This window comes from Oreochromis niloticus, unplaced genomic scaffold (genome assembly GCF_001858045.2).
Source record: "Oreochromis niloticus isolate F11D_XX unplaced genomic scaffold, O_niloticus_UMD_NMBU tig00001756_pilon, whole genome shotgun sequence".
Taxonomy (NCBI): Eukaryota; Metazoa; Chordata; class Actinopteri; order Cichliformes; family Cichlidae; genus Oreochromis; species Oreochromis niloticus.
Genome location: NW_020327463.1, coordinates 16,188 through 43,883, shown reverse-complemented (window position 1 = coordinate 43,883; position 27,696 = coordinate 16,188). Strand labels below are relative to the sequence as shown.

General features: G+C 41.6%; 2 long non-coding RNA genes across 2 annotated transcripts; both read right to left on the bottom strand.

Annotated features, from left to right (window-relative positions):
* Nucleotides 1–341: 341 nt before the first annotated feature.
* Nucleotides 342–26,894, bottom strand: LOC112844866 (uncharacterized). The gene is made up of 3 exons (XR_003217618.1): nucleotides 26,878–26,894; nucleotides 1,756–2,021; nucleotides 342–434 (listed from the first exon to the last, which is right to left on the bottom strand). It is a non-coding gene; the product is annotated as an uncharacterized LOC112844866 (long non-coding RNA).
* LOC112844865 (uncharacterized) lies at nucleotides 14,337–23,754 on the bottom strand. Its single transcript, XR_003217617.1, has 2 exons — nucleotides 23,586–23,754; nucleotides 14,337–14,402 (listed from the first exon to the last, which is right to left on the bottom strand). It is a non-coding gene; the product is annotated as an uncharacterized LOC112844865 (long non-coding RNA).
* Nucleotides 26,895–27,696: the final 802 nt, after the last annotated feature.

Below are 27,696 nucleotides of genomic sequence, written 5' to 3'. Positions count from 1 at the left end.
TTATTTCTGTTAGGTCCTGTCAGCTGTCAGCACTCTGTACAAGCACGATTGTGAAAAACACAGACTTCTTTTAAATGTAAGTTACTCAGGCATCAAATAGATTTGAAGTCTTTATGATCCTGAGCTGACTTCAAACAAGGAGCTTCTCAGACTAACAGCACGAGCACAAAACTGAAAGGATGAGAAACAAAAGTTTGATTTTAATGCTTCACAGAAAATCTATTTGAATACGCTGGAGACTCATTTAGGTCACTGCTGTTATCTTTCACTCAGTGCAGCGTTTCTGAAATGTCTTTGTATTACAGTGAATTTTGAGCTTTGCAGGATAAAAAGAAGAAGAAATCAAAGATGTGCACACATCAGGTAGTTGTACAGAGGACGTCAGCTGATGGAGCAGAGGGAGGCAGACTGTGGATGAATGAGGAGGTGAAGGCCTGCAGGCGGGTGGAGACAGAGGAGGTGATGGTCACTAATGACTTCAGAGCAGCTTTCACCTTATTAACATAGTTGTTTGGTCATGTTGTGTTTGAAGGAGACACGTACAGTTTGTGGAGTGGACCCGGGGCTTTGTGTGTTTGTGATCAGTCTTGGTGTTGAGGATTTCTCATGTTCAGCTCCCAACCAACAAAGTTTGAGCTAAAACTCTTCCTGTAGCCACGTGTGCTTTGCATCCTGCAGCAAAGTTCTACAGATGTGCAAAGATCTGGGTGAGCAATGAGCTGTGACATCAACATGAACTTCTGTTTCCTCCAAAAGTCCACAGCACTTCCTGTTGTTGCTCAGACGTGACTGATAACTAGAATTGAATAGAACTCTTTGAAATGACTTAGCTTTAGCTGTATGCTAGCTACACTCTACAGTGACTTTCAGCTCAACTTCATTTGCCACCAGGATGTTTCCCTCAAAGATGCTTGTAGGTGGATCTGACTGTGGTCAATCAACACCTGCGCCTTGCCGCCCTGATCAGATACCCAGCTGGGATAATGAGCTCGCCAAAGGAGAAGACTGAAAGCACTGACACGAGAAAGGAATGAGTCAGAGGACCAGTGAGTGTCAGCAGAACCACTGTTCAGGACGAGACCACAGACATCAGCCACAACTGACCGTGTACTGAGTGAAAGCCTCAGACAGCAGAAAGCAGAGAAAGAGGAGGAGCAAGGAGAGCAGCCATGATGGAAGCACAGGTATGTACCACCAGCAGATAGAGGAAGTGGCTCTGTAGATATTTATAGTCAGTCCTCATGCATATGCTGTGCATATAGTAAGTGTCTGTGATGAAGGTGTCATGTGTGCATATCTGTGGTCAGTAAAGCTGATTGTGATTAATAGCTACACTACAGAGAGCCCAAAGAGTTGTTGCATTGCTTGTTAGCCTTGTTTAGGGAGGGCTGGGGTTTCTTTGGAGCCCCAATTCATTAAAGTTAGTTCAGCACCAAGTGAAAAGAATCCCTGAAGACTCAGCACAGAAAGTGTGGCACAGAAGTTTGCTGTGGAGACATGGACTGAGTTAGAAAACCAGCCAACATGATTTATAACGGACAGTCATCATTAATGATGGAGAACTGAAAGGACATGAAGGCTGCGCTGTTACACTTTTTGATAGCTGGAAACTTTAACTGTCATCAGAAAACATCAAATATTCTGGATCCTCTCTGCAGCGTCTCTTCTTTCCTCTGTGACTTCCATGGATTTTAGCTCAAAAATGTTTTTAAATGGTTTGTCAGCAAACTGACCTCTGACCTCTACAGTACTGACCTGTACAAAGAGCTGTCAGTCTCAGCTCTTCTCTCCCAGCACTGGTGGAGCAGGTGTAGTTGCTGCTGACAGCCATTGTTGGTTTTCTCAGAGACAGGCGGAGGTCTGAAGTGTTGAGAGCATCAGCTCTCATCGATGTGCGCCGCTGTAACGCTGCTTTTGTCCTCTGAGATCACCAGGTATGAAATCCGAGTACTGACAGGGCAGCAGGACAGATCTTTCCCCCTCATTCACTTCCATGAGCACAGCCAAGGCATGCTGGGAAACTGAGGACACAGCAACAGATGTAGAAATGACCTGCATGCTGTGGGTTTGTCTCAGAGTCCTCACAGGTGACACATTAGCTGCAGAAACCCAAGCCAGGTGTCTGAATACTGACACATGGACTCTTCCCATCCAGAGGGAGGATTTAGTCGCACTTTATAATAACGACACAATAGTGAGCATTAGTATGTAGTTTATTAATGGAACCAGACCCAAACTGGTCCTGTTATACTTTCAGGACCTCCAAGTCTGCACTTATGTTTATTATCAGTTGGAGCCCCTCCTCATTCTTCTTCTTTGGTGCAACCCTGTAAATTTTGGGGTACCCCTTTGGCCCCTCCCCTTTTCTACAATTCCCCTGTGGGAGGGGTCGGTGTCATGTCTTTCCCAACACTGTACAACACACATATAATGTATATTTAGCCACCCTGATGTTTCTGATTGTGTTTTTAGTTCAATCATTGTCGTCATTGTGTCTTTGCTAGATGCTGTAAATGTGTAGTACGTGTGTGCCACAGATGTGTTACAGGCACAGGCTATGCTAGCATGAATAGATCATTCTTGCTAGCTTGGAAGTTGTGGTGGGTGGAGCTAACCCTCTTCCCTACTGTTTGCATTTGGTTGTAGGAGCTGGAGCGAGCGAGTTAATGACTTGGAGCTCTTTGTTTCTTTGACCTTTCATTGTCAGACACAACGTAGGAACACGCCGGTTACATTAAGACAGATTTAAAAGATCTGGATCAATAAGTTCAGAACATCATCAGTGACAGCAGTTTATATTAATTAATTATTAATAAAGTATTTAGATAATAATAATGTTTCAGATGATTAACATACAGGATAATTCTGCTTCTATAAATGTTATGAAGTTTGATTTCTCTGAGGTTTCATAAATACTTATCTCTGACTGTAATTTCTGGTAACTGAGGCACTTACTAGTTGTTATTGTTAGTTAGTGCTTTTGTCTGATCTCAACGAAGGAGACGATTATTCAGACTTTCAGGAGGTTTTAGATGAAACTGAAAGGCCCACAGAACCAAACACGTCTCAGCTGTGATCACACCAGAAACAGACACAAAGTGATCAAACACACACCAAAGCCTACACTGCCATCTAGTGACACAAACTAGTACTGCTAGACAACCAGGCTGCTTTAAAGCAGGTGATATTTAGGTTGGAAAATAAAAAATAAGTTGATAATAAACATTTGACAAAATCTTTTGGCAGCTGGAAGTGAGCTGTTCTTTGGTGCTAATTAACAGTTTATTCTTGTTGGTAATTATGTAATGAAAGGTAGCAGTAAAAGTCACACACACACACACACACACACTGACAACAACAACTACAGACACGTCTGTGACTGCGATGAACACCTGAGTGTAAGACGAGGACTGAATATGATACAGTAACAGTCACATATGAATGTGTGTAACAGCATGATTATGTGTTATACATATATCAGAAATATGTGACATTTAACAGCAGGTCAAATCTCTCTGAACATGAAACCAGTGTTAAACCATTTCAGTCTCAGTCAGTGTTACTGAAACATCTCCAACAGCATCACTGACAGACAGTTGGAGCAGTTACAGTCAAATCATTGATCAGTGTTTTTATAACATGAGCTGCTGTTGCTGCACTAGTGCTGCTGCTCTCTTTCTCTTATTGTAGGTCTTTAGCTAACAACATCAACTGTCTTCATATGACTGTTGTCTGATGTTCAAATGTAGATAACACCACCTGCACCACCCTGTTCCACAGCACAGCCCTCTCATGTAGGCTTGGCTGCAGCACATATTAGCAGCTGCAGTGACATCATCTTGATGCATTCTCAATCATCCAGGAAAGTAAATCTCCAAAAGTTGAATCTGTTCATCTGGACGTAGCGTTTTGTGGGAGAAACATTTCGTCACTCATCCAAGTGACTTCTTCAGTCTCAGCTGACTGCAGGTTTCCCCAAACCTTATAAACAGTACATTTGCATAACGACTGAAACCAGCCCACTGAAGGAACAATGGGCTGTGAGGTCAGTTCCTTAATCATAATTATGCAAATTCCCATGACCATTGATCAACAATCACTGACCAAAACCCACTGATCAAAGAACACTGATCAATGGCCATGAGTACCATTCACAGAGAGTTGGGGAATGGCTAAATATAGTGGTCGTGTGTAGGATTGTGTTTCCTTCCTTTGTGCAGTTCTTACAGTAAACATGTTTGAATGTTTCCTGTTCCCCTGATGCTTCTTCCTGTTGGATAAAGTTGGTTTGAATAACATGTTCTTATAGGTTTCAATGAACTTCAAACTGTGATCCACTTACAAAACTGTCTCATTTTATTGGAACGATCCACATTTGCATCCATTCACGGTACATTTGACATCTGAACACGTTTGTACACATGATGAAAGGACAGATGGTGTTTGTGTGTCCTTCTTAAACTTAGTGTGAATGTTTCATCATGTAGAACTACTTAGAACAAAGTCTTTGGGAACATTTGGAGAACACGTTTAGGAAAGTAACATCCTGGTAGAACATTTTCTTAAAGCAAAGCAGAGCTGCAACATGACTGTGAGGATTCACAATAATAAAGTCAGGATACTTTATTATTATGAAGACTAAAGTGCACCTTAATGCTGCCAATGAATACACATGTTCTTTGTGAAAGCATGAGCACAGCTGACATGCACCACACTGACCCCACTCGCCCCATTTCTTCATCCACTTCTTGCTCTTGTGCTTGAAATGAGACGCAGACGCAGCAAAAGTCAGAGGCTCTAAAATCCACAAAAAGGGGGCTTGTTAGATCAGGATATTGATGTGATCCATAGAAAACATGGATAATACACCACTTTATTTGAAGACATCTGTAGCACTGCCTCAGGATGTTTCCACAGACTCCTCTGTGCACCTAAAGAAAAGGTCAAAGGTCAGCAGCACATGTAGTTGGGACAATTCTTCATTTACAAACAACAGTCGCACAAACTACACAATTATTTTCCTCCAATTCGGACTTTTCACTTGCAGAAATGGTCCTGTGTGATTTCTAGGCTGTGATATAAAAACTAGTTCCTAATGGCAGCGATTCACTCAGTAAACATGTGTTTCCTTCACCAACCTCACACACAGATCCAATAAGATCAGGAAGTGGGCAGTATAGTACAATATGTGTTATTTTGTACTGTGCTGCCCAAACTAAAGATCTGCTGAAGTGTTGGAAATGATTCAGATGTTTATTTTGGACGATACAGCAGAAGATCAGACATGAAAGTGGAGATAACACAGAAGACCTGCAGCAAAGGGTCAGAGGTCAGACTGGGCCACTGGATTCAACAATGAGCCAGTGATCATCAAGTAGTGACTAAAGCAGAGTCCTGACGTTCTGACATTTATCACACAGTTAGAACAAATGTCTGCTGATGACTTCATCTCATGAAATGACTGATAGATGTCAATTCATTGATCAGCTGAGCTGCTGATCTTCATCGTGCACAGAAACATTCAGCTTGTTTCAATCAGTAAATAACTCCCACTACTCTCAGTTTGAACTGTTCCCACTCAAAATGCTGTCAGAACAATGATCATTGTAGAACTTCACAAACATCACGTGTTGTTTTCCACATGTAAGATCAGCAAACATACAGAAACTTCCTGTTGCCACACACGGCCTCTAAAATCTCTTCCACGCTTTCTGTCTGAAGTCCACTCTCTGTGTCGGATCCACAGGAAACAACAAGATCTTATTAACATGGTTTTCAATGTGTCTCCTTCCAAAAAGTCCAACCAATGAACAAATGTGTATATTTGTGGAGGCCGAACAAAAGCATGACACATTTGTCTGTTTCTATAAACTGGTGTCAAACACAAATATGAAGAGTTTCATTGACAGACTCCAAAATGCCCCCGCAGTGAATCACAGGGAAATCCTACAGTGTGGCAGAGAATCTTAATGGCTCCAACATCAACACATCCACAATGTTGGATCCAGTTCTACCTCACAGAGTTACTAAGACACACCCTCTGCCAGCATTACAACAGCTCCACCTGCTTCACCTGCCTCCTCAGCCTCTGTACACCTGAAGAGAAAAGAAAGGCTCCAAAAGCTCAAATCTACAAAGGATTCATGAAGTTTCATCCAACAATAACATGTTTGCCTTCCACAGTGTGCTGTTAGACACCACTGTACCTCTGCCATTTCAAAAAGAGCAGCTTGGGAACATTTTGGCTCCAAACACTTTGTGTTTAAGTTCCTAATCTTTGTTTTCTTTGTGAACAACATCTGGAGCTTTTTGACTCATAGAAACATCATTTTGTTCTTTAGATGACAGCAGATTGGGACTGAATAATCAATCACTATCAAACCAATAAAGATGCTGATTTTACAGGAACTTTGTTGGAGAAGCTGTAAAGACATGAAACTGGTGGAGATCCCAAACCAGTTGATAGTGCTGATTATTCCAAATAAAGCTGTTTTCCATTTGAGATGAAATGACTTTCTGTTCTGATATATAATAAAGATGTTAGTTGTTTTTGAGCCCCTGTATTAAAAGTCGATCCAGTTTAAAGTCAGCTTGAGTTTGATGTCTTTATGTCAAAGCTGCTCATGATGTTGAGCTGCTGATGGAATAAAAACAGGTAAAAATCTGCCTCAATATAAAAGCATGTAGTCCAGACTTAAATGGAGCCTATTGTTAGCTGAGGTCCACACACAGTGTTTGACAGTGTAAACTGTGTGAAAGGGCTGCTGGTGGAGCTCACTAGGATGAGCAGGTGACCATGTGCCACGAGGTGGAGAGCAGCTGGCCTGGCTTTGATTCTGACCACGCCCCCTTTCTCTCTCCCTCTGCTTTGCTGTCACTTATCTTCACTGCTCTGTCCAATAAAGCTGAAAAGGCCCCAAATCAAAGAAATCTGCTGCAGCCTCTGAAATGTCTTCTGTTTCCTTCCCGACGGCTTTTTCACCGTCAGCCCATCAGACAGTCCAGCAGCATTTATGATGATGTCATGATGTTGAAGAGACTGCTATGGTGGCCTCCCATGACCCCCAGCCTCATCTACACTGAGATGCAGACATTTGAAAACATTCAGCAGACAACTGAATAATAGTCCAACACAACAGTCTGTGTACAGACACACACTGAGCTTTCATAGAGTCAAAGGAGTCAATCAAACACAGCTAGTTGAGTCATTTCTTGTGTGAGTCTAAAGTGAATCTAGTATTTGAAAGTCCACTTCCTGTATTTGTTGTTGAAGACTTCTTCAGCTTCTTCTCAAGGACATCAGCTGCTTGTTTGGCAGCAGAGGCAGTTAAGAAGCTTCCTGAAAAACACTGAACAGTGAGTTCACTGTGGCATATGACAAATTCAGCTTTCTATGTGCAAATGTGTCTGTGTCAACCTTTCAAATGCTGTTGAATCCAAAACATCAGCGGCTCCTTGGCTGCTCACTTCATGCACTTCTGTCTTTGTGACAGTCCAATGACATCACAGCTGTTTCCACCCCCAGTGTCTCAGGACTGGACACCTTTAAACATGTGGAGGATCAAACAGCCGTCCAGCTAAACATACATGAAACTATCAAAGCTGACAATCATTCCAATAACATCTAATGGTACATATATATAGACACAGGACTACAAGGAAATGGCTCTCAGCATCTGGCTGTGGGAACAAATGAGTCCCTGTTTGTCTTCAAATTGTGTGCATGTTTTAGACGTGTGTCACATGTAGAAACACAAAAATCCCACAATGACACAAAGATGTGTTTGACACAACTGTGCAGCTGTAAGTTGTTTCTAATGATTCATTGAAGCTCTTCTAACATTCTGGAGACAATCAGTCCATGAATCTGTTCAACACCACAACAATTTGACTTCAATGTGAACGTTTGCCATTAAATAACCTTCTTCATCCAGCTGACAGCATCCTTCATTCTATGATATGAACAGTTCCTCCTGTTGATGACAAACCTCTGACATGATCTGCTTGAGGAGCTTTTTCATGTGAAGCTCTCTGAGCTCAGGGCTAAGTTGCTGTGTTTCATCTTTAAGAGCTGCTGCCTCCTCGCCGGACTTGTTCTTCTTCTCCTAATGACACCATTTCTGCTTCAGATCTTTCACTGGGCCTAAAACAGATGAAGAGTAGATCTACTGCTGTTCACTGTTTGTGTCAATATGGAGAAATATGAAAGACAAACACAGCACATACAGAGAAATGTAGACAGAATGTGCAGCCAGTGCAGTAAATGGTCTAAATATCAGCTCTTTAGAAAATGATCCTGATGAACATGAAACTAACATCCAATGAGAAACACAGCTTCCTTGTTTCATGTCCAATAACAATAAATGAAGAGCTAATAAAGAGCTATTCTATTGTAAAATGCTGAGATGATTATTAGACAGAACCCAGCGGCTCACCAAAAGCCTGCATTGAAAATCTATATGAAAGTAATCTATGCTCATATATGGCAAAATCCTTTAAGTGTCACTGTGTTTTTCATCTGTGCTCTTGTTGGTTGGACAAGTTTGTAAATGACAAAGAGCTCAGTGGACTTTGCATCCATCAAATCCTGTTAGATGTTTGTTTTTCCTTCACAGCTTTGTGATGAAGGCTAAAGAACAGAGATATGAACTATTGCCAATATGAATCCTGATGCATGACGTGGGCACAGACCCACCAAAGCAACACTCAGCTCACCTCATTCCAGGCGCTTGTCTGCTGGAGACCATGAGCCTTGTTAGTCACACATTAGCACCGTGGTAGGAAACAGCCTCCATCATTTCATTAGATCTGAATTTGGACTGTTTCCCTCTGGATGAGAACCAAGTCTGTCAAATCTATTGATCCAACACAAACTATCAAACACATTGGCTCACAGTCAGATTGGCTTTGTATGGATGGTGTAACAGGGGCTGGGAAAGGATGCTGAAAGCTGAATATAATACAGAACAATAACAGGACATATAATCATGTAGAAACATGATCTTCAACAGGCACACTTCTATTATTCATGATCACAAACACAAAGAACTTGTGCAGCCCTGATATCAGCCCTAGTCACTGTTGGGACTAACGCGTTATTAAGTAACGCGTTACAGTAACTACGTTATTATTGTGGTAACGAGCACGGTAAATAGTTATTATGCCAAAATCAGGAACGCGTGAGTCGTTACTGGGATTTAGATAGAGTCGTTACTCGTTACTGGGATTTAGATAAGGTCGTTATTCGTTACTTCGTGTGGTGGATATCCACAGATTCAGTAACATTAGCAAGTGGAGGAGGCCAGCAGGTGGATGAGAGAAAGGGGAGGCAGAAGGAACAGACACCTGAGGCGGCCGCCGGTCCGAGTGTGAACTGAACTTCAGGTAAGAAGTTATGACCTGCAGTCTATCTGAGTCAGATATAAACCAAGTTTAGGTGGAGTTTATTTTCGTTATTCTGACTTTTTTCGTACTGCGTACTAGCTAGCATGACGGAGTTTCTATACAGCTGGGTGGGTGCTATGATGTTAATGATGTTGAACTTTATTTTGTTCATAAGGTTAATTATTAGAGTTGCCAACCGTCCCGTAAAAAACAGAATCGTCTTGTATTCAAAGAAAATCAAAGAAAACGTGTTTCGTATTGACCTGAAAAGGAACAGTTTGTCCCGGACTTCAGCTACAATGAAAAAGACACAGAGCTGGAGTTATTCTGTGTCTTTGCTGCACAGCTGCCTCTTCTTCTCTCATTCTCTCCCCCTCCCTCTCCTGTTTCTACTTCAATCATGAAAACTGATCAATGATCAGCTGATCGGCTCTCTTGTTTATTTATCGCCCACTTTGCACCAGAAAGAGGAAACTAGGTGATGTTGCGTTAAACAACAGCAGCACGTTTAAGCTTGATCAGCTGTTGTTAGAATTTATTTAATATTACTTTCTAGTATCAGCTGATGTTTGCTGGAGCCACAGCTGTAAAGCTGCTGGTCATGATATCGGTTTGGTTATCTGGTGAGAGGAAAACATGCAGATGAAACCAGGAGATGTCCTTACTGAATCATCAGAGCTGAACAAGTGATGGAGAAACAGGTTTACCTTTTAGGTGACGTGAATGAGTTGAAGGGAAGTTATGAACTGTTTCTGAGAGACAAATAACACCAGGATCCTTTTCTACGTAGCTGACAGCTGGTAACTGTGCAGGGGCGGCTCTAGCAAAGTGTTGCCAGGGGTCCAGGTAGGGCATTAACAGGGAAAGGGGGGGACAAGGAAATACTTTTCTTTCTTATTCTCATTTAAAATGTCTCGCTTTTAATAAATAATTATCTGAGTCTTACAACAAACGATTGATAGATTGTTATATATATACCATCAGAACAGTGTACATCACTGTCACAACAGTGTTTATTTTCATTCAAAGGCTTTATGATTTTTCCTATAATGGTGGGCCGGTCTCTAGTCAAAATGCCCGGGACGATTCTTTGTCCCAGTCCAGCTCTGTATGCAGCTCATCTGCAGTCTGGTGTTACCTACATCTTCCTATTCAGAAGGTAGAATTTCCGAGTTCTGAGTACAATCAAAAGCACCACGACTGCAGTTTTGTGTTGGATGTAAAAAGCGCACATGACGCTGTGACGTAGGCTAGAATCATGGTGTCGATCAACAACGGTCCAGGCGTGGGATTTCTCTAGTGGAAATATGCACATGATTTTTTTTTTCTATTGGTAGGTGGCACAGTGCACTTGTGGCAAGTAAGCAAGCTAGCAGAGTCGCAAAGTTATGGAAGCAACACATTAACAAGAGAATTCTGAGTAAAACCAAAGTTACTTTCCCAGACTCTATAATGCAGCTTAACATTCTTTTGTTCATCTTACTCACGAGCTTTGTTTTTTTTTACTGTCCATTTTATACATTTTCTGTACATTGTTGCCTGCATATACCTGTATATATGAAATTTGGTTGCTTATGTTAATAGGACCACCTTGTGTCATCCTATTATATTTTATTTCCCTTGCTGTAAGAGCTCTGTAACAATGAAATTTCTCATCCGTGGGATAATAAAGGTTTATTCTATTCTTATTAACACTCATGCTTTGAAGTTAGCGTCAGCTAAAGTAATATACTAGCAAAAAACTATTTCCAAGCTCAACTTCCATCATACAGATGATGCTTGTGGCAAAAGAGTAATGTTCATTATGAAATCTGTTTCTGTTCATCAGGAAATAATATTCAAACTGATTAAATAGACATGTTTCAGTAATTAGCTGCTATGCACCCCATCTCAGTGTGAAGTGAACTAGAGTCTGTCTGTACTGGATCTGGATTCATCGTCGTCCCTCCAACAGTGACACAGCGATCCGGCTCACCGATTGGTGATAACGACGTACTGAGCCTGCTAGCAGGTGCAGGAGGTTCCAATCTGAGCCACAGTTGTGGGGCTGATAACTGCTAATAACACCCATTGATGGACTGATAACATGAATATTAAATGTCTGCTCCCTCCAAAATAAGAGCTGTTTTAAAAACTCAGACTGAGGTCTTATTTTGAAAGTGAGATTTTGTTGAAGCTGCTTCCTGGAGCAGGACCCTGAACTATTAAAAAAGCAGATTTAAAAACACTTCATGTCATCTGTGCTCATTAAACTGACATCATGCAGTTCATCTTCTCACCAGCAGAGGGCCACAAATCACCATCAATGAAGAGTTCAAGGAGATGTTAGTGACATCAGAGCTGGACGTATTGATCTGATCAATATGGAAGTTCATGTTTCTGTGATTGGATCAGTTTTTAAAATCAGCTGTTTTTATATAACGACAGAAACATGAGAGATGCTGAATGTCTTTAATATTTGATACACTGAGTAGTATTGGATGTCCACTTATACAGCCATGATGGAAAATCCCATTAAGAAAGAGAAATCAAACATTTGGACTCATTTTAATGAGCTCAAGACTTGTTGAACATGCAGAGGAGCTGGTTGTGAACTGAGCTTCAGAGAAACACAACACACTGAGATTCACTGTGAAGTTTTGAGTGGAAAAAGACAGAAACACAACATGTGGATCCTGGAATAATGGGAGCTTCCATCTTTAAAGGACTGAAGAGGAAGAAGTTTACAAGGAATCATTTAGAAGAGTTTCAAACATCAACTGATTGAATCCATGAATGTGAAAACGTGTTTGTGAGTGAAAGAGACAGACATGTACAGACTGAACTATCTGTTCAACAGTCAGAGTGTTTCTCTAACAGGAGACACTCTTTACACTCAGCACAGGGACACTGAGGAACCAGGATAGACTGTAAACCCAGGATAAAGAGTTTGAGTGAATGTGGTGTTGAAGGTGTGGAGGTGGATCAGAGTGTCAGAGGAGACTCTGTAGAAGGACAGAGTGCCAGCAGGACAGTCCACATACACTGCTGCTCTGTTAGAGACAGAGGAGGAGGAGGAGGAGGAGGAGGAGATGGATGTCCCTCTGTTATGGTACCAGACGGAACGAGGACCATCATCAGAGCAGTAGAGACTCCAGGACTGATCATTCCCTCCAAACTCACAGTCTTTACTGCCTCCTTTCCTTCGGATTCTTCTGTAACTCACTGAAATATAAACGGCTCCTCTCCACTCGACCTCCCAGTAACAGCGACCAGTCAGACCATTTCTACACAACAGCTGAGAATAGACATCAAATCTGTCTGGATGATCAGGATATGACTGAACCTCCTCCACATGTGTCACCTTCCTGTTGTTGTCAGACAGTTTGAGTTTTCTGCATGCTGCTGTGGTGCACCCCACTCTCACTCTACACCTGAGCCATAGACCACACCCTCCACCTCAATATACACCACAGTTTTCTCTGCTATGGAAATGAGATCAGGAGGAAATCATTATTACTATTATTTAATAAATGCTCACATTAATGTGGGCTTATTTGTTTCATATTAGAAACATTAGTTGAGTGTTTTTAGTATAAAATGGTGAAAGTCCCTCTTTTTGCTCCTCCCCTCACCTGTGGATCAGTGTTGGGTGTAATGCGTTACTGTAATTAAATTACTTTTCTACTTAAAAAGTAGAGTAACTAATTGTTCATTTTTAGGTATTTTAAATACAGTTAATTACAATGTGCGTTACATTGTAAAATAATGAATAATTAATAATAACAAGCAGACAAGAACATTACATTATAAGTGAGACACAAAGCAGCCTAATAGCTTTAAAAATAGTAAAAGTAAATGAAATTGCCAGTTTCAGTGTAGCTAGATCTGATTATTGGGGGGTCATGACCCCCGTAACCCCCCTGGAAATTACGCGCCTGGTCCTGAGGTCAAATCCACCATCTTTGTTTCAGTGCTTCATGTTCTCCCGTGTTTGTGTGCGTCCTCTCCGGTACTCCGGCTTCCTCCCACAGTCCAAACACATGCAGTTAGTGGGGTCAGGTTAACTGTGAGTGGTTGTGTCTCTCTGTGTTATTCCACCTTAATCAATGACTTCCTGTTAGCATTAAGTGCTTCTGTAGGACTGATGTCATTTTCATGGTTGGATCATTTAAATGAAGCTGGACTCAGATGCAGTAAATAAGTTGATTGATCATTAATGAATAAAGCTGGTCAAATCCATCACGTGGACACATGTGATTGTGTAGTATTGATCCCAATGCTGGTATTAGTCCTGGATCAATAACACTGGATGGATGCGTTCAGCATGGAGCCCCTGAGCTGTGTTACAGACAAACATGAAACTGACAGGTCTGTGTCATTCACAGTCTGTAACACTTCTAAACAACAGAGGCTGACCCAAGTGCCTCAGAGCCAGGCACGCTCACATCACAGCTCTCTAAAGAAGTTTCAAAATAAGAGCTGAAAGCTGTGTTTGCTTGTGTTAGCTTATTATTGTGGAGACTAACATTCAGTGATCATGTGTTCAGACTCATAATGATTACTCTCATAAATCCTGATCTTTGTATTTACTGTGTGTTGGATCAATAACTGAGATTCATCGTATCACACAGCTGTGCTGCTGCTGCTGCTGGTGATGTCAGCACATCTGGAACAATCCGAGGTATCTGCTACCAGACTGAGCAGGACGTGAGACCTGTGGACTGTTTAAAGCTGTCCCTCCACAGGTCACTCAGACCTGATCCACACCTCAGTGAGATTCTCTGACTTCCTCAGTAGAGACAGAAACCATTCAGATCTGGGACGATCAGCTGACTGATGATGTCACACAGACTGTGTTTTCAGGAACAGTGATTCTGATGTGAGCCTGCTAGCTGACAGCAGACCTGATGAAACCACATGTTGACATCTGTGAGGACAGACTGGACTCTTTGACTGCACCTTGGTTCTCCTCAGAGGTCTGTACAGGAGCATGTCCACCCCCACTGAAGATCTCAGTCACTGTGAAACATAGAAACCTGCTTGTGTGGCCTCTGCCTCACATGTAGATGCAGCTACAGGTTTCTCTGTCAGTCAGACTGAAACAGTGTCCTGATGCTGCATCATTCAGCTCTGTGCCCCAGTCAGCATCACTGTGTCTACCAGTGTCAGTGTTTCTTTTCCTGTAACACTCAGCACAGGCTCAGCTGGTATCCAGTGTTGGACTTTCAGCTGCTGTCATAGATCCTCTAACATAGATCAGCTCTGCTACATGTTGTTAGATCAGTGCAGCTGCCTGTCATGTCCTGATGTTTCTCTGGGTCAGCAGCTTCTCCATCAGAGGTTCACATGGAGCTGATCCAGTATCTCCAGTAACTGTGTTCTGTGCCTCACTGGTTCATCCTTCTGTCTGTGTGACGTCAGTCAGATGTTAAACTCTGTAATCTTCACTGTGTCACAGAGTTCAGTGAGTCCCGTTATTCACAGGATCAATCAGATCATCAGAGATGATCAGCAATCAGTGGTGCCAACAGCGCCTCCTGTGGTGAGAGGATGCAATAATGCAATGGAGCATTTTTACACTGAACACTTCCAGTCATGGAAACTGTCTGTTGGATCTGTGTGACGTTGCTTTCTTGTGTTGCTTTCTTGGTTAGAGTTCCTCACAAATGTCCAGATTATTCTTCTAATGAGGCGTCGACCATGTTTTCAGTTCTTTGGAAGAAAACATCGCCCTTTGCCATCCTTACTTTTCTTTGACTTCTTCAAATGCAGCTGAACTCCAGCTGGTATTTGATTGGACTCTGCAGCTGTTTCTGGTCATCAGTTCATTCCTGCAAACCTCTGAACCTGAACAACAATGATGCTGCATTGCTGGCTGATCCCAAAAGGTTGATTCTGTTCATCTGGACGTTTTCAGAAACGTTTGCTCACTGATCAGGTGACTTCTTCAGTCTCAGCTGACTGCAGCTTTACAACCTTACAAACAGCACATTTGCACAATGACTGAAACCAGCAGCACCTGATATATATGATACTAATATAATACATATACATATATAATCCATACTAATGATGAAGGAACTCAGCTCACAGTGTTCATTCAGTGAACTACTCAGTTTATTTTGGCCTCAGAAATGCTCACTCTGTTTGTACATCACTGTCAGCAATAGACTCATTCTGCTGTGTGGACAGGAACACATGTGACATCACTTCCTGTTTGTGACTGAAGAGGAAGAAGTTTACAAGGAATCATTTAGAAGAGTTTCAAACATCAACTGATTGAATCCATGAATGTGAAAACGTGTTTGTGAGTGAAAGAGACAGACATGTACAGACTGAACTATCTGTTCAACAGTCAGAGTGTTTCTCTAACAGGAGACACTCTTTACTCTCAGCACAGGGACACTGAGGAACCAGGAGACCAGTCTAACACAAACCCAGGATAAAGAGTTTGAGTGAATGTGGTGTTGAAGGTGTGGAGGTGGATCAGAGTGTCAGAGGAGACTGTAGAAGGACAGAGTGCCAGCAGGACAGTCCACATACACTGCTGCTCTGTTAGAGACAGAGGAGGAGGAGGAGGAGGAGGAGATGGATGTGTCTCTGTTATTGTGAAGGACAGAACGAGGACCATCATCAGAGCAGTTCAGACTCCAGGACTGATCATTGTGTCCAAACAAACAGTCACTGCCTCCTTTCCTTCTGATGCTTTTGTAACTCACTGATATATAAACGTTTCCTCTCCACTCGACCTCCCAGTAACAGCGACCAGTCAGACCATTTCTACACAGCAGCTGTTCACAAACATCAAATCTGTCTGGATGATCAGGATATGACTGAACCTCCTCCACATGTGTCACCTTCCTGTTGTTGTCAGACAGTTGGAGCTTTGTGTTCACTGTGTTTGTGTCGATTGTGAGTTGACAGGAATCTGATGGAGAGAACAAACACAATCCAGCTGCAGTTATTGATCCATCATCTGTTCATTGATTGACACTTTGATGATGACTCCTGACATGATGAAGATGGTTGAATGTGTGCTGCTTTGTTTTCATGAATCCCATTAAAAACACACTTACACTTCCTCAGACCTGGTCTCAACCAGCAGGCTCCACCCTGAAAGGAGGAGGGGTCAGAGCAGCACAGTCAGCATGCACACATGGACATTACATGGCTCTCATACACACACTGTTACACACTGAGCTCAAAGCTCGGCTCCACTGTTTGATTCAAAGAAATCTACATTTATTTATCAGCACATTTAAAAACAGGTTGAGCCAAAGTGCTGCACAGAGTAGAGATAAAATAGGAAACATACACAGTAATTACTATAAAGACTCGTCAGAATTGAAAGCTACAGAGTACAAATGTGTTTCCAACCGGGTTTTAAAAATGTCGAGTGTTGGTGACGACCTGATGTGAAGGGCGACTGTTCCAGAGTTTGGCTGCAGCCATCGATAAAGCTCACCTCTGTTTTTACGGCTAGTTCTGGTCAGAAGCTACTTATCTGCAGACCTGAGGGCTCGACTTGGATTATTTTTGTTAAAGAGAGATAAGATGGAGCCAATCCACTCAGAGATTTAAAGACAAACAACAAGATCTGGAAGTGGATTCTACGATGTACTGGTAACCAGTGTGAAAAGCTGGAAAAAGCTGGTGATGGGTTCGTCTAGCACAGAGCCACCGCTGGAACCAGATAATTCTACTACAACAGCAAAAAGCACCAAGCAGAGCTCTTTGATCTCATGCACGAGATCAAACTATGATCTCGAGATCATAGTTGTCACAGTTGGAGAGAGAACTGTGACAGCGCTGTTCCTTCACTTGACCTCAGTTGCTCTTGTCTGCTCCCTCGTAACACTGCTCTTTATTGAGGTTACATGACTATGCATAAATCTCATCTCAAGATGGCGCCGCGGATGGCAGCCTCGGTACTGCGCTCTCTCGCACTTTTCCTGTTTTTGTTTATTTTCTGCGCTTTTGGTCACTCAGACCACATCACTTTCTCCAGAGATGTACTGCTAAACATCAGGCAGTCGTCTCACTATAGTTCTTATCCATTTTTCACAAACCCGGAAAGTTTTTTGGAGATTTTAGTTGGAGGCGCAGCAGCTCTCTGTGGCTCCTGGAGGAGACGTAGACGGGGGACTCGCACTGGTGCACTGGTTAAACTACGTCGGCGAGGATTCCGCACAGCACTCCCCTCCATTCACCTCGCGAATCTACGCTCTCTTCCAAACAAAGTCGACGAATTACTGCTCTTAATCCGGACTAACAAGGACTTTGCACGCTCTGCTGCCCTCTGCTTCACTGAAACCTGCCTCAGTGAGCGAGTCCCAGATGCTATTTTAAATCTGCCGGGCTTCCAACTTCACCGTGCGGACCGCGAAACGGAGCTCTCAGGGAAAACAAAGGGTGGTGGAGTCTGCTTCTACATTAATGAAGGTTGGTGTACTGATGTCACAGTGTTACAGAAACACTGCAGCCCACACTTGGAAAGTTTCTTCATCAATTGTAAACCGTTTTATTCACCGCGGGAGTTTTCGTCCTTCATGCTGGTCGGAGTTTACATCCCTCCTCAGGCCAACGCGAACAACGCACTGTGCGAGCTGGCTGACCAGATCACCACCCTGGAAACGAAATTCCCGGACTCCTTTACAATTATCCTTGGGGATTTTAACAGAGCAAACCTCAACCACGAACTCCCTAAATACAGACACCATATATAGACTGACAGGGACAACATCATACTGGATCACTGTTACACCACTGTAAAAGATGCCTATCGCTCTGTGCCCCGGCAGCTTTGGGACATTCTGATCACTGCATGGTCCATCTTATTCCAGTTTATGGGCAAAAACTCAAACGTGCCAAGCCTGTAGTCAAAACTGTGAAGAAGTGGACTAACGCAGCAAAGCAGGAACTGCAGGACTGTTTTGACTGCACTGATTGGACTGTTTTTGAAGCTGCATCTGATAACCTGGATGAGCTCATGGACACTGTGACATCATACATCAGTTTTTGTGAAGACGTGTGTGTGCCAACAAAGACCTTTTGCACATACAACAACAATAAACCATGGTTCACTCCTAAACTCCAATGAGGACGCCTACAGAAGTGGTGACAGGGCCCTGTACAAGCAAGCCAGGAACACACTGACCAAGGAGATCAAAGCAGCTAAAAGGATCTACTCCCAGAAGCTGGAAGAACGGCTCTCAGCTAACGACCCTGCGTCAGTGTGGAGGGGCCTTTGACCATGTTGTAGTACACATTTTTTTCTTTTGGGGGGAAATCCTTGTGCCGATTGCCTGTTGGCTGTAGGCATTATTCATTGCAACCAAAACAATAATCCGAGTTGTGGATAGAATAGAATCCTAGGCTATCTTGTCTGCTTTTGCTGCCCACAATTTTGCCTCCTTGATTTTGGTTTATTTGAAATTATAAATCGATCCCTGATCGAGCAGCTAGCTGGCATCACCGGTGTTTGCAGACAGTGTCCCTGCGCAGAGCTTACAGCTCTCATATTCGAAAATCCCACTAAGTAGGTAGAATGGTACAAATGTGTACCTTCCATTGTTTAAAATCCCTTTGAGCGGGAAACAAGTTAGATGCCATAAATTTTGCTTAGAAACCGATTTTGTTAATAGCTATATTTACATACTAGCATGTCATGAGAAATTATTGATTTTTTTTTTTTACATTGTTGTACACGGTTAGTCACTATTTATTGATAAAACACTCGAATACGGCGGGCAGACAGACGTTGAACATTCCACCAACAGTCTAAATAGTCCACATTTGTACCTTTCTTTGTTTAAAACTTAGCTAACTGCTAGCTTTCACCCATGTTAAATCTAGCTCTTCGGACTTTTGCTAACTCTACTGTAAAATTACACGTTGTAATTTTTATAAAAACACAAAATCACACCCGACTTACCTCTAAATCTTTGCGCCTCGTCGTCTGACACATCAGTGCCTTCTTCCATCAACTTTTTAAGGAGCTCCTCCATCGATAACCCCCTGAGAGTCATTTTCTGCGTCAACGCTAGTCAGCGCGGAGGCGGAGCACTCATCGCTGCTGGCTTTTCAGCCTTTGGGATTAATGCGCGTTGCGAACTTGACACGTGAAAATACAACATTGTGGTATTAATGCGCAGTTGTTTAGAAATCGTTATGCTGTCTCGGCGAACTATATTTGTAACTTACAAAATGTAGTCACCGTAACATAAAAATCTGCTTGACATTTTAACTTCCAAAGAACCTCAGTTTAACTTGATGTTGCAAATTCCATAAAAACCTCACAATTAATGAACAATTCTAGGATGTAGTAAAAGCGAAAAAGTAAATGGCCAAACATAACAGTAAAATGATTTCACGTTTTTGAAGGCTACAACCAAGATTTAAAACATTAAAAATTATAACTGGAACTTAATAAAATGGAAATGGACCAGTTTTTTTTAACATCATTTGGTTGTGCCTGCATGTCGTTGTGTGTGTTTGTTTTTAATATAATTTAACATAACTTACACGAAAGTAGGTTACAGATATTCTTTGCATCATAGGATAATTTACGTACAGAGAGGACCAACAGATTTGATTATAACATGTAGCTTTTATGAGCACACTCACATCTCATATGAATTTAACAATTAACCAGGCCCATCCAGATTTTCCCATGCTGACCCATTATCACATTCTGCCACTGTCACTGCAGTAAAGGCGAAAATGGTACAGATTTGTACTTTATTTCAAATTGAACCTTTAAAGGGTCATTTCTGGACTTTTGAAGACCAGTATTGTACTTTTAAGGGAACATTTTAAAAAAATGTACCTATAGGTACAAAAATGTTCTTCTCTCGTACCTCTATTTCTGAGAGTGTTTGGTATAAACTCAACTCGTCGTGTTTGGAGGACGAAGAATACTGAGTTGCATCCCAAGAACACCATACCTACTGTGAAGCATGGGGGTGGAAACATCATGCTATGGGGCTGTTTTTCTGCCAAGGGGACAGGACGACTGATCCGTGTTAAGGACAGAATGAATGGGGCCATGTATCGTGAGATTTTGAGCCAAAACCTCCTTCCATCAGTGAGAACTTTGAAGATGAAACGCGGCTGGGTCTTCCAACATGACAATGATCCAAAACACACCGCCCGGGCAACAAAGGAGTGGCTCCATAAGAAGCATTTGAAAGTCCTGGAGTGGCCTAGCCAGTCTCCAGACCTCAACCCCATAGAAAATCTGTGGCGGGAGTTGAAAGTCCGTGTTGCTCGGCGACAGCCCCAAAACATCACTGCTCTCGAGAAGATCTGCATGGAGGAATGGGCCAAAATACCAGCTACTGTGTGTGCAAACCTGGTAAAGACCTATAGTAAACGTTTGACCTCTGTTATTGCCAACAAAGGTTATGTTACAAAGTATTGAGTTGTATTTTTGTTATCGACCAAATACTTATTTGCCACCCTGATTTACGGATAAATTCTTTACAAATCCTACCATGTGAATTCATGGATTTTTTTTTCACATTCTGTCTCTCACAGTTGACGTGTACCTCTGGTGCAAATTACTGGCCTCTGTCATCATTTTAGGTGGGGGCACTTGCACAATCGGTGGCTGACTAAATACTTTTTTGCCCCACTGTATGTGTATGCATGTGTAATGTATATATAGACACGTGTGTGTGTGTGTGTGTGTGTGTGTGTGTGTGTGTGTGTGATTTGCATTGCTGTGCTTGAGAGCCACCATCTACCGGAACCAAATTCCTTGTATTTGTCTGCACATATACTTGGCCAATAAACACGATTCTGATTCTGATATATATATATATATATATATATGTATATATATATATATATATATATATATTAGGGCTGCCACGATTAGTCGACTAGTCACGATTACGTCGACTATCAAAATCGTCGACGACTAATTTAATAGTCGACGAGTCGTTTGAAGCTTTATAACATCACAAAAGACGCAGGAATAAGTAATAGGATTTAAGAGTGTAAAAAGGGACTGAAACAGAAGATGGCAGCACTGCAGGTACAAGGATGCCAGCTGCCGTTAAACCCCGAAGAAGAAGAAGTAGCTCTGTCCCAGAATTCATAGCGCAGCCCAGCTCAGTTTCCAACAATGGCGGCAGCTAGTTAGTTTTAATGTTACTCTTATTATTCTTTCTGGGTCACAAAATAAACTTTTAACATATTTTCAGGCGAGAATGTAACTGTGTAAACCTCAAGTATCTGCTCAGTTTATCAAGACACCACATATTTTCAAAGCGCTCCGACGTTTTCGGAGACGTCTGTTACCCACTAGCTCGATAGCTAGCCAGGGGCAAGGCTCACCCGTGAGAACACCGGACTCCCGGCAAATTGTTTTCAAACCCACCGCCGTCTTTCACTACTCAGGTTAAACATACATAAGTCACTTAGATAGCTTAAAAATGTTATTGTTTGGCTTTTTTTAGTATTTTATTTTTTCTTGAGTAAATCGGTTTGGCTGAGATTAAAGTTATAGTTTTTACACAGCTGAATAAACATCAAGCAGACAACTGGTTATCAGAAGTGTGAGATGCTCGAGAATATACTCTGGTATCCCGTTATATTTTAGATAGCAAGGAGTTTATTAAACTTCACCAAAACAGTCTGCAAATTTCATTAAAATTTAATAAACTATCATCTTGTCTTTATTTTTAGTTAGCACATACCTTAAACACTTAAAGCTGTAAGCTAATGATAGTTATACAAGAGCAGATGCTGCTGGTGCAATAAACTGTACGTTTTACGTCCAGTGGATGCATGATCTGATTAGTCGACTAATCACAAAAATAATCGGTGACTAGTCGACTATCAAAATAATCGTTTGTGGCAGCCCTAATATATATATATAATCTGACAATACATATAATATTGTCCATATTATATTAACATTACCACAGTGAGATGATTTTAGTCTCATGAACAACATTAGCTAATTATTATTTACTAACTAATCTTAAATGACTGTTCAGTACAGAAATGAAGCCCAACAATCATGTTTTACAGTCCTGTGGTCTCAACTAATCAAAGTGATGTCATGACAAAAATGAATGAGCAACAAAACACTTTTTCTCCTTCATTTCTGTCACACAAAGCTGTATGAAACGTTTCTCGCGGTTAGTATCATGGTTGCTAGGCAACCTGAACAGCGCGACAAAGGCTAGACCGTCCCATTTCACAAGTCTCTCACTTCCGCACTTCCCGTACTTGTACGCACCGTACGTAGTACGCGTAGTGTGCGTACTTCAAACGTGCATACCCTGAATTGGGACCAGTGTTGCCAACTTTGCGACTTTGTCGCTATATTTAGCGAGTTTTCAGACCCCCTAGCGACTTTTTTAAGAAAAAAAGTCGCTAAAAAAAGACGTGAAAGCGCGTATCGCTTTACTCTCAACAAGCAGCGGGTGCTGCAACGCAGTCAGTTCTTCTTTTGTGTTTTTGTGGATCACAAGGTTTAAAACTACTTATAAACACACACACACAAAGTAACTCCACCAGAGTGCCTATTTCGGGTCACTTTTGCCGGTCCAAGCCCGGGTAAAGGAGCAGGGTTGGAATTGTGACATTAAAAAAAACAATAATTGCTAAAAGAAGTTAATTTGTAGTTCTAAATAAACTCTAAATGCATTTAGGACGTTTTTTACTCACTTTATGTCTCTTCCACGATGTTATTTCTCTCTCCAACAACGTAGGTTACAATTATATTAGCATGACCAATTATGCAAATTAGGTGATGACGTCATTTAGCGACTTCTAGCGACTTTTAGGACAACCAATAGCGATTTTCCTTACTGAGGAGTTGGCAACACTGATTGGGACACAGCCAATGGTGCTGCTCGTAAACAGGCGACCAACCCACGGCACAATGCTAATGCTACGTAAGCTAGTGGCAGCCGCGATTCTTTAGCAACCCGCTTCAACCAGCCTTTAATCTTAGCCAGCAGATACATCACCTAGATACATCAGTTCCACACAATATCCCTGCTGGTGACAACTTACTGAAAGAATTATGCTGGGTTTTTCCCATAAGTGGCAACTTCCTGTTGTTCCCCATTTCGCCTTCTTTTTCTTCCCAGACAGAAAACCAGACACAAGATTAGTTCCCCCCTCCACTCTGTCATTTTCACTTTTTTGTCTCAGGGCTCACCATGTCCTAAACTCGGTTTGACTTGACACATAGAAACCTGCTTGTGTGGCCTCTGCCTCACATGTAGATGCAGCTACAGGTTTCTCTGTCAGTCAGACTGAAACAGTGTCCTGATGCTGCATCATTCAGCTCTGTGCCCCAGTCAGCATCACTGTGTCTACCAGTGTCACTGTTTCTTTTCCTGTAACACTCAGCACAGGCTCAGCTGGTATCCAGTGTTGGACTTTCAGCTGCTGTGATAGATCCTCTAACATAGATCAGCTCTGCTACATGTTGTTAGATCAGTGCAGCTGCCTATCATGTCCTGATGTTTCTCTGTTATGTGACTCACTGGTTCAAGTGTGCTGTTTAAGTCTTCTAAACTCTGTTTGGGCCTCAGAAATGCTCACTCTGTTTGTACATCACTTATTGTCAGCAATAGACTCATTCTGCTTTGTGGCAATAAACACATGTGACATCACTTCCTCTTTGTTTTTGATGCAGCGTTTGATCAAATTAGAGTTGCATGAAAAACAATGAAACAGCTTCTAAAAGTTTGACATCAAAGCAAATCTAATGTCTGTCATCAAATTCCAGCAGATTCTTCACCAGGACCCTTTGTGATAGTTTTCATGTTTCATACAAACTAAAGTGATACACAACATATGCAGTGCTATACACACATATTTACATGTTTCTAAGAGTTTGATAATCAAACTTTTACCAACATCATGCACCGTGTTCTTCTTCAACATGCAAAAAACACAAGAATAGTTTCAAATGAGGATTGAAGCCTTTGCTGTTTATTAGATCAGCCACATGCATTATGATCCCTCAATACAATCACATTCTGGTTAGAACTGCATTCAAAACTATTGAGCCAATATTTTCAGCTTATATGGCTGAAACATTTTCAAATGATGAGCTTCCAACAATGAGTGAAACAGTCAGAGCATGTGGAGAGTTTGGAAACATCCCATTAAGAAAGAGAAATAAAACATTTGGATTCATTTTAATGAGCTCAGACTTGTTGAAAATGCAGAGGAGCTGGTTGTGAACTGAGATTCAGAGAAACACAACATACTGATATTCATTGTGAAGTTTTGAGTGGAAAAAGACAGAAAAACAACATGTGGATCCTGGAATAATGGGAGCTTCCATCTTTAAAGGACTGAAGAAGTTTACAAGGAATCATTTAGAAGAGTTTCAAACATCAACTGATTGAATCCATGAATGTGAAAACGTGTTTGTGAGTGAAAGAGACGGACATGTACAGACTGAACTATCTGTTCAACAGTCAGAGTGTTTCTCTAACAGGAGACACTCTTTACACTCAACTCAGTGCAGACACACTGAGGAACCAGAAGACCAGTCATAAAATCCAAACCCAGGATAAAGAGGTTCAGTGAATGTGGTGTTGAAGGTGTGGAGGTGGATCAGAGTGTCAGAGGAGACTCTGTAGAAGGACAGAGTGCCAGCAGGACAGTCCACATACACTGCTACTCTGTTAGAGACAGAGGAGTAGGAGGAGGAGGAGGAGATGAGTGTTGATCTGTTATTATGATAAACACAAACAGGTATATCAGTGCAGTACAGACTCCAGGACTGATCATTCCATCCAAACTCACAGCCACTTTTTCCTTTCCTTCTGATTTTTCTGTAACTCACTGATATATAAACGTCTCCTCTCCACTCAACCTCCCAGTAACAGCGACCAGTCAGACCATTTCTACACAGCAGCTGTTCACAACCATCAAATCTGTCTGGATGATCAGGATATGACTGAACCTCCTTCACTCGTGTCACCTTCCTGTTGTTGTCAGACAGTTGGAGGTTTGTGTGTACTGTGTTTGTGTCGATTGTGAGTTGACAGGAATCTGATGGAGAGAACAAACACAATCCAGCTGCAGTTATTGATCCTTCATCTGTTCATTGATTGACACTTTGATGATGACTCCTGACATGATGAAGATGGTTGAATGTGTGCTGCTTTGTTTTCATGAATCCCATTAAAAACACACTTACACTTCCTCAGACCTGGTCTCAACCATCGGACTCCAGCAGGCTCCACCCTGAAAGGAGGAGGGGTCAGAGCAGCACAGTCAGCATGCACACATGGACATTACATGGCTCTCATACACACACTGTTACACACTGATAAAGGATAATGATGACTTGGATCTGTCAGTAGCTGGAAAGGACATGTCTCTGCCTTTGCTGCCAGCTGTTTGTCTCCTCTTGGTGTCGTGGTGGTTATATGACCTCTGACCTCCAGCTTAATGGTGGAATTGAACTCAGGACCTTATTGCTATGCGGCAACAGTGCTATCCACTGTGCCACTGTACTGCCCCTCTGCTGGAAGTCTGAAAATTTATTTGTCATTAAGATCACTTCCAGTCTGAGTTATTTTCACATTACTGGCAATTGAATGGAGACAAACTGCGAAGTAGAAAATCATTATTTTATAGTGTGTATTGGCTTTTTAGAGCACATTTGGACCTTTGCCTCTGAGGAACTGTAGAAACGCATAAATGCATTTCTGCAGGGCTGCTTGCCTTACAGAAATTTTACAGAGAACATCTCCCTGTAGTTTTCAGCTTCTACCACTGTTCTGATTATATATATATCTTTTTCTTTTGACAAAGTTCAGTTAACAGTTTTAAGTGGATGTTTTAAGCTAATATAAATATGTCTTATGTCTCTGAATTCATAGTTTGATCTAATCTGAAACAGTCTCAGATAAAGAAATATATTTTTCACAAAATACTGTTCTGCTATATAATGAGATATATGCCCTTAGCCCCTTCCACCAGAGATGGGAATAAGGAGTGAAGGTAACAGATATTTAACAAAATCAGACATCCTCACTTTGGAGCATCATTTTAAATGAATATGATTGGCAAAAAACTCCTTTTCCTCCCTTTCAATCTGATTCAAATCAGATGAATATCTGAATAGACACAGAAATTGGACAGTTAAATTTGACAGTTAAATCGGACAGTAGTAGGACCTGACAGGGGAATGATAGCTGTTATTGTGAATTAAAATAAGTACAAGTGTAATTAACTCACCCTACATCCCTAAACTGTTAAATCTGTGATTTAAAATCCAGCTGTAGATCAGCAGTACTAATTCAAATTGACTGCACCATTAAACATACAAATATCTAAACAAATGGAGTATAAATGGTGAGCAAAAGGCAGTTATCATTATTTATCCTGAAAAATATCTTCTAGGAGAATGTCTATTTATTATTCAGCTAGACTAATGCATGAAGCAAACAGGAAGTGAGTGAAGGAGACAGAAAATGTTTCCAGCTTATTCCCCTCTATCAGACATTCTCTCCATACCTGAGAGTGTCCAGTTTCCAGCCTGGATCCTTCAGTCCAGCCGACAGCAGCTTCAGTCCTGAGTCTCCTGGATGATTGTAGCTCAGGTCCAACTCTTTCAGATGGGAGGGGTTGGAGCTCAGAGCTGAGGCCAGAAACATACACACTTCCTCTGTGATCAGACAGCCTGACAGACTGTAAATACACAAAACAATCCATCCGTGAACAATTCACTGAAGGTTTGTCTTTGTTTTGCCTTTGTTTTTTTCCAGAGACAGTGTGTCAGGGCTTTTTGTGTGGATGAGAGGAAGAGAGGACCCAAAAGCAGGACATCAATGACAAGACCATGAACAGAGGAAAAAGAGGACTTAAATACAAAGGCTAATGATGATGATGATTGGAGACTGTTGAGTACACAGCTGAACATAATGAAATAGGAAATGGAACATGTGAAAAAAAATTAGTGAACATGAACTGAAAACGCTGGGTCAAAGACCCAGGAACCCTGATACAATGATATCATTCATTTCATCCATTCAATTCAAGTTAGCTTTATAAAGCAACAACCGATATAAAAAGATGGCTCAAGTAGCATGTGACTCTAATGATATTATTGCAGCATCAAGTGACCAATCCATAGGGTTTATTGGCACCTTAAGCATGCAGTTTGAGAGTCTATACAGATCCTATAGAATTATATGCAACTATAAGGTCTATAACTTATGACGTGGCCTGAAAATTCAGGACTTTGTATAAAAAACATTTTAACTTTGATTCTGATTACCAGGGAGCTCTAAAGGAGAGGTCCCTGTTAGTACTCTCACTGCAGTATTTTGGATC